The sequence below is a fragment of the Oncorhynchus masou genome, chromosome 9 (assembly GCF_036934945.1).
Source record: "Oncorhynchus masou masou isolate Uvic2021 chromosome 9, UVic_Omas_1.1, whole genome shotgun sequence".
NCBI classification, from domain to species: Eukaryota; Metazoa; Chordata; class Actinopteri; order Salmoniformes; family Salmonidae; genus Oncorhynchus; species Oncorhynchus masou.
The window spans coordinates 60541667-60562149 of NC_088220.1; the positions used below are offsets into that span (position 1 = coordinate 60541667).

General features: G+C 44.3%; 1 pseudogene; it reads left to right on the forward strand.

Moving 5' to 3' along the window:
• Positions 1-423: 423 nt before the first annotated feature.
• Positions 424-20483, forward strand: part of LOC135545051 (Fanconi anemia group J protein homolog) — a 59246-nt pseudogene continuing 39186 nt past the window's right edge.

Below are 20483 nucleotides of genomic sequence, written 5' to 3' on the forward strand. Positions count from 1 at the left end.
TCTTTATTATTTTGGTTAGGTCAGGGTGTGATGAGGGTGGTATGTGTGTTTTTGTCTTGTCTAGGGTTTTTTGTATATCTATGGGGTTTTGATATGTCTAGGTATATGTAGGTCTATGGTGGCCTGAATTGGTTCCCAATCAGAGACAGCTGTTTATCATTGTCTCTAATTGGGGATCCTATTTAGGTGGACATTTTACATTTTGGTTTTTGTGGGTTATTGTCTATGTGTAGTTGCATGTCAGCACTCGGTTTATCATAGCTTCACATTTGTGTTGTTGTTTTGTTTGTTTAAGTGTTCTTCGTTTATTAAAGAAGAATGTATTCTTAACACGCTGCGCCTTGGTCTCACCATTACGACGACCGTGACAGAATAACCCACCAAACAAGAACCAAGCAGCGTGAAAAGGAGGAACAGAGCTTAATGGGGAAATGGACCTGGGAGGAGATATTAGATGGAGCAGGACCCTGGACACAGCCGGGGGAGTATCGCCATCCTAAGGAGGAGTTAGAGGCAGCGAAAGCGGAACGGCGATACTACAAGGAGAAATACCGGAGAATAGAGGAACAGCGACGATATGAAGGTACACAGCTAACACGGCAGCCTGAGAGGCAGCCCCAAGAAATGTTGCATCCGGCAACAGTACCCAGTCCCGAGCGTCCGGCGACAGTACCCAGTCCCGAGCGTCCGGCAACAGTACCCAGTCCCGAGCGTCCGGCAACAGTACCCAGTCCCGAGCGTCCGGCAACAGTACCCAGTCCCGAGCGTCCGGCGACAGTACCCAGTCCCGAGCGTCTGGTGACAGTACCCAGTCCTGAACATCCGGCAACAGTACCCAGTCCAGAGCGTCCGGCGACAGTCCCCAGTCCCGAGCGTCCGGCAACAGTACCCAGTCCCGAGCGTCCGGCAACAGTACCCAGTCCCGAGCGTCCGGCAACAGTACCCAGTCCCGAGCGTCTGGCGACAGTACCCAGTCCAGAGCATCCGGCAACAGTACCCAGTCCCGAGCGTCCGGCGACAGTACCCAGTCCCGAGGGTCCGGCAACAGTACCCAGTCCCGAGCGTCCGGCAACAGTACCCAGTCCCGAGCGTCCGGCGACAGTACCCAGTCCCGAGGGTCCGGCAACAGTACCCAGTCCCGAGGGTCCGGCAACAGTACCCAGTCCCGAGCGTCCGGCAACAGTACCCAGTCCCGAGCGTCCGGCAACAGTACCCAGTCCCGAGCGTCTGGCGACAGTACCCAGTCCCGAGCGTCCGGCGACAGTCCACAGTCCGGAACCTCCAATGATGGGCCACAGTCCAGGGCCTCCAATGACGGTCCCTAGTCCGGGGTCTCCAGCGACGGTCCCCAGTCCAGAACATCCGCCGATGATCCACGCAGTGAGGGTCCCCAGGGCCCCAGCCCAGGGCCTATGGAGAGGATCCGCAGTCCAGAGCCTCCGACGATGATCCACGGGTCGGTGCTACAAGAGCGGACTCGGGGTAAAGAAGGGGGGCGGCGTCCAGAACCAGAGCCGCCACCGTGGTTAAATGCCCACCCAGACCCTCCCATGTAGATTTAGGTTTGGGGCCGGGAGTCTGCACCTTTGGGGGGGGTATATTTAAAAGAAAAAAAATGGATGTACTAATTGCAATCTGTAGCTTTAACAAGTGTATGACAGGTTGCTTGGTAGAGAGAGTCATAACAGTGCGGAAATAGCATGGAGCAGACCAGCCCTGATTTCAGACTGGGCAGTAAAATGAGATGGGGGATACTTTCCAAATGGTATCGTATTCCCTTTATAGTGAAAAGGGGGCCATTTGGGAGGCAACTGGAGTCTGTCTTGTGTACATATCACTGTCCTCATAACAAACCCACAAACAGAGTGTTGCTTTGAGTCATCTCATATTTATATTTGAGAGGGGTATGAGCAGATAATAGAACAAAGGATTGTTGTGATCATCATCACATATTGGAAACCTGTGCTTGGCAGAACTATACAGAGACATGCAGCCTTTCTCTGTCAACTGGGTTTACTGTGAAACAGAGCAGGCACTGTTGGAGCAGTGTATCTAGAACTGCCTGTGTCCCAAATGGCACCGTATTCCCTATTTGGTGCACTACTCTTGACCAGGACCCAAAGTAGTGTGTTATATAGGTATTAGGATGCCAGTTGGGACACAACCAGTGCTCACAGTACACAATGGAATATATTAAATTGTGTTCAGTAGGAAAAAAATCTAAATACAAACATTTTATGAAAATGAACCGGCTAACAAATACTGACTGTATTAGAGCAAACCGTGCGTGAAAAGACCCAATTATAATGTATTTTTAAATCTGTTTGTTGTTGGGTTGTTTGACATTATATCCTGCTTTATATAAACAATTCTGTGTTTTGGGGTAGTACCAAACATGACTATAAAACAGGTCTTTCAGCACATTCCAGATTTAGAAACATTTTCAGTGCCTGCGTCCCACAATGCACCCTATTCCCTATGTAGTGCACTACTTTTGACCAAAGCATAGGAATCAACGGTAGTGTGCAAAATAGGGAATAGGGTGTCATTTGGGACGTTTGGATTCAGGTCTACATGAACATAACACATGGCACTCTGGTTCTCCATCAAAACTACAACCAGAGAAGGTTGTTGACTATCTCTGCTATAACCCCCATACACCTGGCTGTACACAAACGGACATAGATTTACACAATCCACAAACAATCCACAAACATGACTCCATGTTTCCTGTCGTTAACTATAGCAAGTTCATTGGTCCATAGAGTTGGTGGGTCAGCCAGTCTATCCATGTTGGGGATTTGTTTCTCATTGTTTCTCAGGTTCATTAAACTGGCCTATAAACACTATGGCTGCACATGCACACACACTAGTCAGAACACACTCATAAACCCACCGCTTTCAGTGGCTGTGTCCCAAATGGGACTCCATTCTGGATATATGTAGTGCACTACTTTTGGCCAGGACTCATAGGGTGCCACTTGGAACACAGACACTGAAAGTTGTGGGTTTATGAGTGTGTTCTGATTAGTCGCCCCTCTCGTCTCCTCCAGTCCAGTGACTAGCTACAGCACTATATTACGGTGAGAAGTTGTGGGTTTATGAGTGTGTTCTGATTAGTCGCCCCTCTCATCTCCTCCAGTCCAGTGACTAGCTACAGCACTATATTACGGTGAGAAGTTGTGGGTTTATGAGTGTGTTCTGATTAGTCGCCCCTCTCATCTCCTCCAGTCCAGTGACTAGCTACAGCACTATACTACGGTGAGAAGTTGTGGGTTTATGAGTGTGTTCTGGCCCCTCTCATCTCCTCCAGTCCAGTGACTAGCTACAGCACTATATTACGGTGAGAAGTTGTGGGTTTATGAGTGTGTTCTGATTAGTCGCCCATCTCATCTCCTCCAGTCCAGTGACTAGCTACAGCACTATACTACGGTGAGAAGTTGTGGGTTTATGAGTGTGTTCTGATTAGTCGCCCCTCTCATCTCCTCCAGTCCAGTGACTAGCTACAGCACTATATTACGGTGAGAAGTTGTGGGTTTATGAGTGTGTTCTGATTAGTCGCCCCTCTCATCTCCTCCAGTCCAGTGACTAGCTACAGCACTATATTACGGTGAGAAGTTGTGGGTTTATGAGTGTGTTCTGATTAGTCGCCCCTCTCATCTCCTCCAGTCCAGTGACTAGCTACAACACTATATTACGGTGAGAAGTTGAGAAGTCCCAGTCCAGGTTTGGAGAATTTAGTTCCTGATCCCACTGATGTTGAGGGCCCCCGTCCTCTCTATTGGGGTACCGTGGTGTGTGTGTGGGATTTTGTTTGACGAAACATGAAGCAGAAGCAGGGGGTGGACGGTTGGTTCCCCCTAGAATACTGTTGGTTATGAGGTAACCTGAGCCTGGGTCTGTTATTGTTCTCTTAATAGCTGTGAGAACCATGTGTGTTCTGTGTCTCAAATAACACTATATTCACTAGGTAAAAGTAGTGTACTAGGGTGACATTTGGGATGTACACTCAGACGTATTGGTGTGGCAGGTTGTGTGGATAAATACTTTCATCTCTGTGTTGTGGTGTGAAATATAAACACGTCACACACACGGCGGGGTTATAGGATAGAAATCAGATCTGTAATGGAGGAAAATGAAGCACGGCACGTTTGTGATGTAAACTTCCAGAGCGGGTACATTTGGCATGATCAGTGGACTTAAGTGTGTGATTGTGTGTGTGTGTGTGTGTGTGTGTGTGTGTGTGTGTGTGTGTGTGTGTGTGTGTGTGTGTGTGTGCGTGTGTGTGCATGTGGTTGCGTGTGTGTGTGGGTGCGTGCCTGCATGCCTGCATGTGTGTGTGCATGTGTGCCTGCTTGCTTGCTTTGCATATGAGTGTGTAGGGTTTGAGAGTGGGGTAATAGGGGAAAGGAGGGCACAGACAGAAACAGAGTTCACAGGTGGTTTCCATTAGGCTGTGTATCATTCCTGTCTCTCCATCATCTTCTGGTTCATCATCTTCAGGAAGAAGTGCTTTTAAAGAGTCTCTGTTTAGGGTTTCTGGATCCTAACTCTGGAAAATACAACAATAAATCTCATTTTTTGTGAACAGAATGCTACTAAACTCATGCTGAAAGGTTGGTGACTGAGGATGTATAGCGCCGAGGAGCGTGCTATACATACAAACTCTGTGCAAACAGTAAAACAATGGAACACCTCAACTCCACCCACTCAAAACACCCATCCCTTTAAGAACAAACAAATACTTGGAGGATTTCTTTAGAGACGACTACACCAATTGGTTTTGTTTGGCTATTTCTGAGAAGTCTGATCTCTTACTAACAGTGGCCTCAAGTCTATTCTTCTTCTTCTTCTCCTTTAGAGCTAGATGACCTCCTCCTACCCTGAAGAGTGGTTAACCTCAGAGAGGATAAAAAGACAAGCAGTCCATCATCATATGAGTCATAGGTTAAGTCCAAAATAGTACCTTATCAAAAGTATATATCTATATATACTATATAGGGAATAGGGTATAGGGTGCCATTTGGGACGCATCCATAATGTTTGTCTGAGTCTGCCCTGGGCAAGCTAAATATGTCTCTTCAGCCCACTGAAATGATGTCTGTCTGTCTGTCTGTCTGTCTGTCTGTCTGTCTGTCTGTCTGTCTGTTCTTTCTACCGTGGTTCACAGAGACACACCCTCTCTGGGGCCACAGCTCTGTGATGTCAGCTATCCAACTAACTTCATTGCTTGTATTATCTGCTATTATGGGATGGATAAAAAAGGGAGAATATTGGTTCCTCGCAGTGAGCCATGTCACGGTTGACTTACAGTTAGAGAGATATGGTACACACACACACACACACACACACACACACACACACACACACACACACACACACACACACACACACACACACACACACACACACACACACACACACACACACCCTCTCCCTGTTTATACAAGACATAAAGTGCTATATATATATCAGCTGCTGTGTTCTGCCCTTTATTCTGCTTCCCTCCAGACATACAGTGTTCCCCATTTCCCCTCGCAAAGTTTGATCTTTATCCTACTCCCTCATTTACCTGTTAATGATAATGTGTTAAATTCCTTCTCTGGATCTATCAGTGACACCTACCACCATACAATGTAATGTATTGGCTATGTACTACTGGACTGTGCTATTATTCTCAGAAACTATTAGAAGTTAACTTACAATGACAAAAAACAAGCTCTATCTCCTGTCCCTGTTTTGTACCTCTGTCTATGTCTCTTCCCCAGGTAGTGTGCTGATGGTGTCTGCGACCCTGGGCTGCTACCATCCGTATCCACGGGAGACTGCAGGTGGCTGAAGGTCAGGCGGAGCCAGAAATTTGCCTTGGGTCTTTGTGCCAACCCCCTCCTCCCCATCCCCCAAACACACACCCTCCTCCAGTCTTCCAAAATGGCACCGCATTCCCTATATAGTGCACATCATTTTGACCAATGCCTATATTCCTAATAGTGCACTACTTTTGACAAGAGCCCTTTGGGTACTACTTAAATGTTGTAGACTATTTAGGGAATAGGGTGCCATTTGGGATGAAGCCTTCATCTGCAGTGAGCACATCCATCTGTCTGCTGAGGCCTGATTCTTCACACTGTCAGCACCCTCCGTTTGGCAGCAGCAGCACGGACTGGCAGAGCCGCTACACTATCCATCCGTACAGTACGAAACTCGCCAAGGATGAGGATATCCAACTACTGTATCAGTGGGAACTGGGAAACTTTTTCTCTCATCCAGGGAAGCGGCTATAATGTGATGCACCTAGAGGCAGACAGACTGGCTGTGGGGGGTTTTAGATGCAGAAAACAGACAGTCATTCAGGCCACCAGGATCAATTCCAACCAGGCTCCTCCAACTTGTCCAGTCAAATCAAACTCTTAGTAAAATGATAACCTGGTCCCAGATCTGTTTGTGCTCTTTCCAACTCCATTGCTGTCATTGTCAATCCATGTTTGGCATAACAATGAGTGACAGGGAGTTTCATGATTAAAAAGAAACAGATTGGCCTTCAGGCTAGTCAAATGCTTTTAGTCGAAGGATTTAAGCTTTGGTGGTAATTTATCAACCATTAATCAAATATCCATATATTCTGACACTAACGTTCCAGGGACTTTGTTCTGAGTCTGAGTACGATTCTGATGCAGATCCCTTTAATTCTCCTCCTGTAATGTATTCTGTTGTCTAGCAGTTTAGCAATAGAATGAAGCCCCCTTTCACAGACGGGCTCAGGAATTCCCTAGCAAAACAATTCAATTGTTCAAGTAAATATTTCTTTGCCAGGGACCAAAACAGAGAGAACAGAGAGAAAACGATGGCGCTAATCTCATTACTTTGAAAAGTTGTCGCTTCACAGAGTCTGGAAAGTTCTGATTCTCCTCAGTCCTTCAGCAATCACAAAGTCATGACAACAGGAGTTGGCATGGTAATGGTAATGAACACCCATTATTAGGCCTATGATGTCATATCTGTGTCCCAAATGGCACCCTATTCCCTACATAGTGCACTATGTAGGGAATAGGAAACTTCAGATGCACCTTTGTTTGGACCCATGCTTTAATCTTTAGAGACAGACAGACAGACAGACAGACAGACAGACAGACAGACAGACAGACAGACAGACAGACAGACAGACAGACCTACATAACCTACAGTCATTCAGACAAGAGGATCTCCAGACAGTATTGCGCTCACTACCATCCCACATTCAGGCCACACAAGTGGTGCTCGGCTAGTGTTTGGGATATATGTTCATGTGCATTGTGCTGAGGTAAGAAGAGGATAACGCTATGTGAGGAAGAGGATGCTCTGCAACAATAAGCATGCATCCATGGAAACTCTATTTCACCAGCAGCAGGGCTGTAACCAGGGTCTGAGCTTTAGTGAGGTCCGGACAGACCAAAGATATTTGAAGCCCAGCCATTATCACATTGGTTGCTGTAGATTCATTCACCTCAGTCGAACTACGAACACATAGCTTATTAGCTATACAATTAGCTGCTTCACATTAACTCACATTAACTCAGCACCAAGATTAAAAACTATGATTTAATACATACAGAGTGATCTGTTAGCAGAAATGTATTTTATTAACAAAAAGTAAACAAATGAGTTTCAATTCCACACTTTTTGCTATTGGGTAGGGAGACATTTTTGCAGTTATAAAGCTAATTTCCTGCAATTCTACACATTTTTCCATGTCTTATGCCATGTTAATATGATATCTGAGTGAGAATGACTAACAAAAACATTGGGGGCCTCCTGGAGGTCAGGGCCCCTGGGCACCATAATTAGGCCTACTACAAGTTTAGATAGCTGGCTAGACTAACTAGACTAATTTATACAACAAACAAAAAAATGTTAACTGACATGGGCTAATTGAGTGACTGTCAGTGAGTGACATATTACAAGAGGAAAACTTCTGATGCATAACAAAGTTTCGAAATTGCATCTTGTGTATTCTACTACTCTAACTCTCAACAGTAACTTGAGACCAGGACTGAGTTTAATTTTTTAATGTATTTGAGGTCCGGACCTCGGTCTCCTCTTATGTAGTTACAGACCTGACCAGTAGTGAAGTGGAGTGATGAGGTCATAGCTGTGATGGTTGTGGTTGGCTGATGTAGAGTTGTTTTGGTGTGTGTCCTAAATGGTCAAATTGTATTTGTCACAAGCTCTTAACCAACAGTGCATTTCAACAAATAGAGTTAAGAAAAGATGTACTAAATAAATTAAAGTCAAAATAAAATAAATAACAGTAGAATTATATAACAATAACGAGGCTATATACAGGGGGCCCGGTACAGAGTAAATGTGCGGGGGTACAGGTTAGTCAAGGTCATTTGTACATGTGGGTAGTGGTAAAGTGGCTATGCATAGATGATAAACAGCGAGTAGCAGCAGTGTAAAAACAAATGGTGGGGGTCAATGTAAATAGTCTGGGTGGCCATTTGATGAATTGTTCAGCACTCTTATAGCTTGGGGTAGAAGCTGTTAATTAAGGAGCCTTTTGGTCCTAGACTTGGCGCTCCAGTAGCGCTTGCCGTGAGGTAGCAGAGAGAAAAGTCTATGACTTGAGTGACTGGAGTCTTTGACGCTTCTTTGGGCCTTCCTCTGACACCGCCTGTTATATAGGTCCTTGGATGGCAGGAAGCTTGGTCCCAGTGATATATTGGGCTGTACACACTACCCTCTGTAGCACCTTACATTCAGATACAGAGCAGTTGCCGTACCAGGTGATGATGCAACCAGTCAGGATGCTCTCGATGGTGCAGCTGTATAACTTTTTGAGGATCTGGGCACCCATGCAAAATGATTTCAGTTTCCTGAGGGGGAAAAGGTGTTGTTGTGCCCTCTTCATGACTGTCTTTGTGTGTTTGGACCATGATAGTTTGTTGGTGATGTGCTTTATATAGGATGATCTGTCCAGTAGCGTGCCCATGATAACTAGTGACTCAGCCTTAATGTGTGTTCGCAGACAGAGGAGGCTAGAGTAGTTTTGGTGTGTGTTCCCAGACAGAGGAGTCTAGAGTAGTTTTGGTGTGTGTTCCCAGACAGAGGGGGCTAGAGTAGTTTTGGTGTGTGTTCCCAGACAGAGGGGGCTAGAGTAGTTTTGGTGTGTGTTCCCAGACAGAGGGGGCTAGAGTAGTTTTGGTGTGTGTTCCCAGACAGAGGAGGCTAGAGTAGTTTTGGTGTGTGTTCCCAGACAGAGGAGGCTAGAGTAGTTTTGGTGTGTGTTCCCAGACAGAGGTGGCTAGAGTAGTTTTGGTGTGTGTTCCCAGACAGAGGAGGCTAGAGTAGTTTTGGTGTGTGTTCCCAGACAGAGGAGGCTAGAGTAGTTTTGGTGTGTGTTCCCAGACAGAGGGGGCTAGAGTAGTTTTGGTGTGTGTTTTTCAGACAGAGGAGGCTAGAGTAGTTTTGGTGTGTGTTCCCAGACAGAGGAGGCTAGAGTAGTTTTGGTGTGTGTTCCCAGACAGAGGAGGCTAGAGTAGTTTTGGTGTGTGTTCCCAGACAGAGGAGGCTAGAGTAGTTTTGGTGTGTGTTCCCAGACAGAGGGGGCTAGAGTAGTTTTGGTGTGTGTTTTTCAGACAGAGGAGGCTAGAGTAGTTTTGGTGTGTGTTCCCAGAGACATTAGGCTCCAGCCAAAGTCATCCACTGCCCTTTCTCCCTGTACCAACACTGAATATGATATCCTTTTAGTTATCATGGGCACGCTACTGGACAGATCATCCTATCTAAAGCACTCAGGATCATCTGCTGGACTAGGGCCCAGAGTTTTTCCTGGCCAGGATATTCTTAGTCAGGGAAAACACTGGGCCCTAAGCATTAGTGATGTGCAGTTCACAAATGATTTGTTCTTTTTGAACGACTCTTTTGACTGACTCGAGAGTCCTGATTTGTTGATTTGTTCTTTCGAGTGACTCATTAGTCGTTAATTTGACCTGTTGACTCATTCATTTTAGTAGTTTGTTTGATACACGCTCCTCCGGCTCAGTGGCTTCAGAGACGTGTTCTGACCAACAGCTGTCTATCATGTGTGTGCAAGAAAATGTATCATCCAGTGCAGATCTGAACACATGTTGAGAACTGATAATTGATCGCATGGTGCAATAATTAATGCGAGGAATTATTAATGAATGTTATGATGGACACAGCTTTGTAGAACCAAAACATACAAGCTTACACTTGATTTGGATACTCCATCTGTAGATGCTCTATAGACTAGCTACAGACTATCAATAACATTGCAACTATCTACTAACCCTAACCCTAGCCCTAACCCTTACACTAACCTTAACACTTATCCAAACTCTAGACTTAACCCTTACTTACCCTAACCCTGGCTCTAAACCTAAACTTTACCCTTATTCTAAATATCAGCCTAACTGCAAGCAGTTGCTTATCAATAGATAGTTTGTTGATAGTATGACTGTCATTAGAGCATCTACAGATTGACTATCTAAAGTGTGACCACATTCACTGCCTCTGCTCATCAAACTTGAGAATGAACCATTTGGGGATGCTACACTTTGCAAGCCACTATTGTGCTTATCACCCTCACGGCAGTCTAGCTAGTCTAGAATTCCACAAAGCCTGGTCTCTGCTCCAGTCCGTTGGTGGAGTTCATCAGAAACTTCCTTCGACATGGAGTGGAGTTTAGTCAGCCAACGGCAGTCAAACGGCGCATTAGGCCAAGAGTCGTTCACAATCTAGTTCGGTTGCAGCCACAAATAGACCTCGTTTCAAATGTATCAAGAAATAATCTTATATCCATGCCTAGCAATCAACAAATGTATATTGTTTAAAGCTCACTTTTACAAGTCTCAGTCACAAATGAAAGCTCTAATAAGCCCCCTGGTGAACTACGTGAACAAGAGGCTTGTAGAATCATGACTCTTTCCAGTATTCGGTTAGTCGTTAGCCTGTAGGGGATCCTGCATGCTCTGGGCATTACTGACTCAAATGAACAAAATTAGTCTAAAGATTTGTTCTTTGGACTGAACAAGTCGAAAAGATTAGAGTCAGTAAATAGAGCTGAACTTCCCGTCACTACTAACCATAACTCCCCAGAATAGTGCTAATTATTTGACTATATAGTTGAATGCATCAATGTGCCTCATACTACACAGTCCAGAGGTTATATGTAGTCTAGTGGCAATCAGGATACAGATGTAGGATCGTAATTGATCACTCTTTTGTTGCTGAGAATTTTCCTGCAAAGCAGGAAATGCAAACTTATAGTGCATTTGAGTTTTAAAAAGGCTTTTATAGTATGTAATTTCTTGATTTGCCCTAACAACATGTTTTATCAACCCCTACAAACATTTACATTATTTATAATCCACACAACAATTCACATTTCCTGTTGCTGCAGGATTATTTTCCTGCTGTAGCAAACTGGCTCAAATTAAGATCCTACATCTGTAGGCCATTAGAGATTAGAGATTGCCCTGAACTGATCTCACCCTATAGGACCTTGTCACTCTGAGTGTTTTAGGAGAGGCCTGGTTTGATTCCCTACTTTGCAAACAATGGGAAGAAGTCAGATGTAAATATGCTTGTGGTTAACCTCGAGACTTGGCCCATATGATTGTGCAGAACAACAACTATATTTCATATGGTAAATGCCAGATGGGATGGTCCATCTTAAGCCCAGTGAGCAAGTTTAAATGTATTTTTTTAAACAGATTGATCTTTATTTGGCTAATAATGGGAGCTGCGAGTAAAGAAATGGTCCGATGTGTTAGAAATGCCCATGTAGATTTCTGCGTCCCTGGCCGGAAGGGGGAGAAGACACACATATCAGAACTCTAGAGTGGTTGTTTTCCTAACCTCACCAACCAACACATTGTTTTTCAGGTCATGTGACACACACGGGTGTGCATCCCAAATGGCACCCTATTCCCTATATAGTGTACCTCTTTGACCAGGGCCCACGGGGTGCACAATATAGTGCACTATTTAGGCAATAGGGTGCCATTTAGGAGACACACATGGTCATGGCCCTACATTAACATAATGAGAAACAGAGGAGGTGAAAGGAGTGAATGGTCAGAAATGATAAATAGCTCTTTACTGAGCAGCTGGGGACAACGGCCCTGCTTCAGACCTGCATGGGTTCAGGTGGGCTCAAATACTATTTGCATTCTTTCAGCTACTTTTAGCGGTTGCTTTAGCCTGCATGGGGTACCAAGTGGGCAGAGTTTGCACTTCTCTGTTGACTATGACTATTGTATTGGTTCCATTATGCCAGGCAAGCTCAATTAACCCAGCTCATTCTTTAACCAATGTCTGCGTGGCTGACTGATTTAATCCCAGAGTCAAATCCCAAGGACAAATTACACTTGCATTTAATTCCAGTTCATTCAAAAAAACAACAACAATGTGTTCAATGTTCTTGAGCTACAATGTGGGCCTGCAATATGTAAGCAGTATAGACAGTAAATCAGCCATCCTTCATATATGTGTTGGGAGGATTGATGCCCGGTCCCCACCATCCTGCCTTTGAAAACACAAGGGGCAAACTTCTCTCCCCAAAACCTTCAGAAGCTTGTCACCATTCATTCTCTGTGGTGTGAGTGTGTGTGAAACCACATGCACACACACACGCATGCACGGTCACACACCCTACGTACCAGTACCCATTTCCTCCCTCTGCTGTGGTCCAATCCTGGAGCATAGACAGATGGTGTCCCTCCCACTCAACAGGATCAAAACAAACCACTCCAAAGGCTTCTGGGAAGGAAGAGCTCTGTCCGTGGTTAGTTCATCTAAATGTGTCATCAAATACATGAAAAACCCGTTTCTTTCTATGTTTGTTCCTTTACTGATGTTCTCCAACAGGGATATGAATGTGCACACTAGCGAACACACATACCCCACATGAAAAAAAATTCTACTATAATATGGTATATATTTATATACTATAGCATTCAATGTAGCGTTTTTGCAAACATGACCATAGTATACAGAAGTATTTATTATAGCGTTTTTGTTTCTCCTTGACAAATACTAAAAGAGCAAATTTTCTATAACCAGTACAGTCTCAGAAAAAAAGTTGCTATCTCGAAGCAAAAAAGGTTATCCTATCAGGACAGCCAAAGAACCCTTTCAGAACCCTTTTTGGTAGGACTGGAGTCTGACTGGATAGTTCAGCATTTCTGCTAGTTTCTATAACCTGTAGGGAACACAGCATATGGTCTATTTTGGCATGTAGGTTTCTCACTCATGGGTGGCACAAATTGAGATAAGGGGAGGAGAATGGGTGGGGTATATGCAAATTAATACTAAAGTATTAATATAGTTTAAAAACTGTAGTGTTTTTGAGGACGTTACAATAGTATTTACTATAGTATTCTAGAGTATACCACATCATTTTATAGTAAGTACTAAACATGATCAAGGGATACTACTACAGTGTGTAGTATAGTATCTGCAGTCTACTTCAAAATTATATAGTAAGTTCTAAACATGATCGAGGTATACTACCGTGTGTAGTATATTATTTTAGAGTATTCTATAGTATACTACAGTTGACTACATAATTATATAGTAAGTACTATAGTATTCTATAGTAAACTGTGGGACTGAAAGTCTAAGTCTCTGAATCCAGCAGGGTAGGGGGAAGGAAGCTACAGATGGTAAAGTTGTCTGGAGGTTATGTAGAGATTGCAGAGAGACTGGAGGCCTTATACACACTAATTGGCAGGTAAAGGTAATCTTCTCCATAATTCTCTTTGTCTCTTTCTGTCCTCTCTCTCCTGCTCTCTTTCTCCCGCTCTCTGTCTCTCCAGGTGACAGCACCTCATGAGCAATTGACACCACAAATATAAATAACAATGTCCCCATTTCCACAACAAATATCAGTAATCAATTTTCCTTGCTTTAAACATGGCAAACAAATCAGTCCTTAAAGCTGTCGTTGGGTAATATAGTTGTAATTGCTCCTGTCCCTGACGGAGCCTAACCAAAATACTGCTCATGTTACCTTGAAAAATAAATCACCCCACTAGCCTCTGGTTTGACCCCAACTGAGGGCAAGGACAAAGTATGTGTCCCAAATGGCACCCTATTCACTATGTAGTGCACTACTTTTGACTAGGGCCCATAGCTTGGTCAAAAGTAGTGCACTATATAGGCAATAGAGTGCCATTTACCACACACTGTAGCCAAAGACAACATCCAGGAAAATGAAAATGTTGTCTGAGTTCTATTAAAGTGCTTCCTCTGTGGCACATAGCTACATGATCTGAATGGACGACATTTATATTCTATAAATCCTATGAAAATAAATGATTCTTATTGGGGCCTCAATGTCTCTCTTGTTTAATGTTAGTGGGCCATAGTCTTCCGCTGCACGACGTAGCCTCTCTGTGGCCTTACAGCTGCATGGCCTCAATGCATCAGACCTCTACTGCCAGACAGAAATTATTATGGGTAACATTTTCATGCTGCTGAATAGTTCAAATCTGTGCAAAAACTTCCGTAAAACTCAAAGTAAACTGGCAGTGTGATTTAATTCAACACTTTTCTTCACCAAGTGTGCGATTGTTTAACTAGTTTTGTTAACTGAATAATGCATAGACCTATTATTGCACATTTCCAAAGAAAAGTTTCAAATGAAATCTCGCTGCCAGATTATAGTATGGTTTACAGTACTTTTGCACAGATTTGTGCTCTTTTGCACTACGAAAATGTGATCCTATATACTGTGTGACTCTCAGGAATATACTATGTGACCAGGGCCTGCCATGAGTTGTACAATGCAACAGAACAGAACATCCGAGCATCTCTGTTGTCTATATTTTTATTTATCCTTCAAATCAACATCTGCATCCCAAATGGCACCCTATTCCCTACTACTTTTGACCAAAGCCCTATGAGCCCTTCCTGACCTTCGATATTTCATATTGTGAAAATTCATGCTTTTGACATTACATGCAACAGTGTACTGAGTAAGAAAATCCCATTCTTCGAACGAGTTTAGGAACCGAACACGACAACTGTAAAGTGTCGGTAAAGCAGGGAGTAGCCAGGAAGAGAGGTACTAGGGTGGAGTAGGAGGTATAGTAAAGTTCTGTCCCAAATGGCAGCCTATCCCCTACTGTATATAGTGCATTACTTTTGAGAAGAGCCTTGGTCAAAGGTAGTGCAAAAGTAGTGCACCACATATAGTGTCATTTGGGATGTAGCCTATCTCTAATAAAGAGAGACTGGGCCAGCGGAAGGCCTAACGTCAGCATGTCATGTTTCAGTATTAGTCATACCCAGATGGTGTATATAGACAGACAGATCTGTTATGATACAGTCAAGGCCACATGAACAAACACTGAAATCAGGCCAGGTCTGTGTCCCTAAATCCACCCTGTTCCCTATGTACTATAGTGCATATAGCCTACAGGGCTGGTCAAAAGTAGTGCACTAAATAGGCAATAGGGTGCAATTTGGGATGTAGCCTAGGACTAAAAATACATTGATGGGTTTATAAATCAGGGAATTACAGATAAATATATAATTATTTGAATGGTCATGAAGATTAATGGCTTTGTAACCGTGGAAACAGTAAATCAGGACATCACTCCTTGGTGCTTTGATGGGTAGACCTTTTCTCCGCCCATCCTGCCCAGTCAGGCGGTCGACAGAGTTTGGATGAGAGTCCTCATCCTTCGGGTAGGGAGTCATCTTACGGTGTGACTCACCATTCTGGAAATATAGAGAAGAGTTCCAGCCAATTCATTAACAGAGCGGTGAGAGAGGAGAGAAGCTGGAGATTGGGAACAACCGAGTGCTTCTGCATGTCAACAAGGTCACAGAGGACTTATCAATGACCATCATTCTGGAGATGGAGACTACAGTATGCAGAAATACCTTTGAAATAGTGGTGATAGTTGGAAGGTGGCCTGTTATTTATTTTGACTTAATCTGCACTTTAGGCACACACAAAAAAAAGCCACGGTAGAGCTTTGCAAGACTGGAGTTGAAGCACGTTTAGAAAAGTTAGAGAAGTTAATATATGACAATTCTTGAAGACAGCAATCTCCGTCTTTGAGAGCAGACAAACATTCACACCAGAGGGTTCATCCTCATAACAATAAAAACAAATAAAAAGTTTATTTGACAATCCATGACATTTCTCTTCCTTACTCTACGTTAACGGTAGATACATACATACACTACCGTTCAAAAGTTTGGAAATGTCCTTGATTATGAAAAAAAAGAAAGAAAAGCACATTTTTTGTCCATTAAAAAAAAGTTGATCAGAAATACAGTGTAGACATTGTTAATGTTGTAAATGACCATTGTAGCTGGAAACAGCAGATTTTTTAATGGAATATCTACATCGGCGTACAGAGGCTCATTATCAGCAACCATCACTCCTGTGTTCCAATGGCACGTTGTCTTAGCTAATCCAAGTTAATCATTTTAAAAGGCTAATTGATCATTAGAAAACCCTTTTGCAATTATGTTAGCACAGCTGAAAACCGCTGTTCTGATTAAAGGAGCAATAAAACTGTCCTTCTTTAGACTAGTTGAGTATCTGGAGCATCAGCATTTGTAGGTTTGATTACAGGTTCAAACTTTCCTCTGAAACTCGTCTGTCTATTCTTGTTCTGAGAAATTAAGGCTCTTCCATGCGAGAAATTGCCAAGAAACTGAAGATCTCGTACAGCGCTGTGTACTACTCCCTTCACAGAACAGTGCAAAGTGGCTCTAAACAGAATAGAAAGAGGAGTGGGAGGCCCCAGTGCACAACTGAGCAAGAGGACAAGAGCATTAGAGTGTCTAGTTTGAGAAACAGACGCCTCACAAGTCCTCAACTGGCAGCTTCATTAAATAGTACCCGCAAAACATCAGTCTCAACATCAACAGTGAAGAGTCAACTCCGGGATGCTGGCCTTCTAGGCAGAGTTCCTCTGTCCAGTGTCTGTGTTCCTTTGCCCATCTTCATCTTTTCTTTCTATTGGCCAGTCTGAGACATGGCTTTTTCTTTGCAACTCTGCCTAGAAGGCCAGCATCCCGGAGTCACCTCTTCACTGTTGACGTTGTTAAGACTGGTGTTTGCGGGTACTATTTAATGAAGTTGCCAGTCCAGGTCTTGTCTTATATAAGGGAGAGGCTGAGTACAGTGCTTCTCTCAACAATAGACCTCATCATCATAAACCACCATTCTCCCAGGGCTGGACCCACCTTAAAACCTAAACAAACAAACAGACAGACAGACAGACAGACAGACAGACAGACAGACAGACAGACAGACAGACAGACAGACAGACAGACAGACAGACAGACAGACAGACAGACAGACAGACAGACAGACAGGCAGGCAGAGAGAGAGAGACCCCTTCCAACCTTTTCTTCTCCCCTCCCAGGTGTGTATCTCAGGTTCACTCTAACTCTATATGGCTGTTTGATATGTCTAGTTCCACAGCTGAGATTCTCCTGGTAGGAGGAGGTATAGGATTAAAATGGCTTTGGATTTCCTGTCGGGGGAAGTGTACATTATAGCCCTCCCCTCTGGACTTCTCTTATTTACTCCGAACTGAGGCTCCACGTCCAACTTCCCTCCCATTCTCTCTGTTCCTGTGTCAACTGGTTGACTCTGAGGCCTTTTTTCAGCATACTCCACTCTAATCTGATTATTGCAGGTATTCCCAGTACATCATGGGAAAAGGCTGTGTTGAAGCCCAGCAAGCCTCCACGACTCCAGGCCTCAGAGCGACAGAGGGAGAGAGAGTTTCATGGAGAAGAGGAAGGGAAGAGGATCTGTCTTTTTCCCTTCCTTCTCTCTCTCTCTCTCTCTCTCTCTCTCTCTCTCTCTCTCTCTCTCTCTCTCTCTATGTCTGGTGCTGTGGAGCATCAAACTCTGTGTCTGTGACTGGGAAACCCCACACTGACCACAGACTAACAGCAGATGTACAGGAGTGGAGAGCAGGGTTACAGTAACAAACTACAGGTGGAAAGATTAGAAACATAGCTAGCATGGCTCTAGCAAAGAGACAATCTCTAAGAAACTAGCTTCTCGAGGAGACCATCTCGAAGAAGCCAGCCACAAATTCCTGCATTTTACTTTGCATCTTATCTCAACCGTCAAAAAACAAACAGGCCAGACATGTAGTGAAGTTCCTTGTTAGTGTGGTAACCTCGTTTCTTCCTGATGGTAAGAGCCTGGGCCAGCGGGCCGTAACCGAGCCTGGAAGGCATTGTTGTTTCACGCATGGGGAACCATCAGTCGTATTGCCTCATTACAGACTGGTAGTGGAGTGCTCGGCCATCTCCTCCCTCCTCTTCACTCTCTCCTTCCTCCTATCCTCCTCCCCCTCTCTCCTCTCCTCTCAGCCCTCTCCTCTCATTTTACAATTACATTTTAGTAATTTAGCAGACACAGTGACTTACAATTATTTGTCTTAATATAGCTCAGTGAGACAACAACATATAACAACATATAACAATCGTAGCAAGTATATTTTCCCTCAATAAAATAGTTATCAGCAAAGTTAGTGGTAGCAGGAAAAGACAAGTGCAATTTCTCCTCTCCCCGAGGGGCTGGGAGTGTTAGCCTCCAGACTACAGAGGAAGCTGGAGTGGCTGGGCCATGCAAAGCCCTTTCCGGACCATAAACGGCAGGTTTATTTTTAATGTTCTGCCCCAATGTGCCTCGCTTCCTAAAATACATTTCATGCTAAACAAAATGCTGGGTGTGCAGGGCCTGCCAGAGCCCTTTCTCTCTGCCTGTCTGCCTGTTGGAGGACTAGATTGATTGGTCGGTTGGCTGGCTGGTTGGTTGGTTGGTCAGGCAGGCAGGCAGCAGGTCTTGGTTTCTGGGCATTGGTGGAGAGAGACAGGGGTAGTCACCTGGGCCCAAATACCCAGCCACAAGTGGCCTATGCATCATGTCATCATGTTGTCAATGGGTGGAACTCTGTTTGTGTCTGTGTGTGTCAGTGAGTGTGACTAGGTGTGTGCGTGCTTGTGTTTGTGTGTGCGTGTGTCTTTGCTTGTATTTGTGTGTCATTGCAGTGGAATGGCGAGGCGTCGCGCTCCTACCTGCAGGGGAATGAATGGAAGAGGGAAGTATTTTTTATGGTGTGGGTCTTTTCCATGCCACAATATGCTACAATACTCAGCTCTGATGTAGGACTTGAATAATATTTCACAGATGAAATAGAGCAAAGCAACATGTTGCTAAATACATTACCACTGCCATATATTTCAAGTTAAGGTTTTTGCGGCGCTTGCAAAGACCATGCAAAGTTGGCTCTTAATAAATATCGCCTTCACGTGACTTAAAATCCTTGTATGTTTTACTGTATGTTATTCAGACTGGATATTCAGACACTTTCAAGTGCCTCTGTGATTATGAGGGTGTAGAATTGGTATTTCAACTTTATTTTATTCATGACATTTGTTAAGAATAACCTTATATTTACAACTTATTTCCAATATGTTTTATCTCTTCTTTTACAACCCCAGTAGCTCCAGTGAGGAAGGAGGCTGGTTCTGTGCCTTTGTCTGAGTTTGGTTTTAGGTATGGGTTTGTGGCGGGCGCTGGTGGAATGGGTCTGGGTTTGGGCTTGACTCTGTCTGGATTTGAGTTTGGGGCCTGTGTCACGGTTTTCTTCTATCTCCTCCTCTGACGACGACGTGTAGCAAGGATCGGTAATGGTAATTTTGATACATGTTTAATAACGAACAAACAATACAAAAACATACCACGAAAACCGAAACAGCCTATACTGGTGCAAAGTAACACAGAGACAGGAACAATCACCCACGAAACACTGAAAGAATATGGCTGCCTAAATATGGTTCCCAATCAGAGACAACGATAAACACCTGCCTCTGATTGAGAACCACTTCAGGCACCCATAGACTTTTCTAGATAACCCTACTAATTCACAATCCCAATACCTACAAAAAACCCAGGACAAAACACACCACACAATAAACCCATGTCACACCCTGGCCTGACCAAAATAATAAAGAAAACACAAAATACTAAGACCAGGGCGTGACAGCCTGGTCCTGCAGGTCTGGGCCTGGGTCTGGGTGTGACTGCTGGGTGGTTTCCAGACAGTTCCTTCTCACAGCTGAAGTCTCTCTACCCTGCCTGTTTTCACCCCGCTGCACCACAGGTCTCTTTATGAGGTTAATCCACTTCCGCTGAGCTCTACACCCTCAGAGCCTGTCACGATAACACTGCCGCCAACGCAGCCGAGCCAGCACATCAAACACGACTCCACGCCTAACAAACAGACACATCTGGCCTAATCAGAAACATGATGGGAGCGGATGGGGTGCAGCTGCCTGCCGCTACAATCAATGCCCACACCGCTCCAACCGACCGGCCTACAATTCTGGGCCACATGTGGAGAGAAAGAGGGGAAAGAGAGAGAGGCTAGAGAGAGAGAGGGAGAGAGAGGAAGAGGACCATCTCACGTAAGGTGCAGATGTTT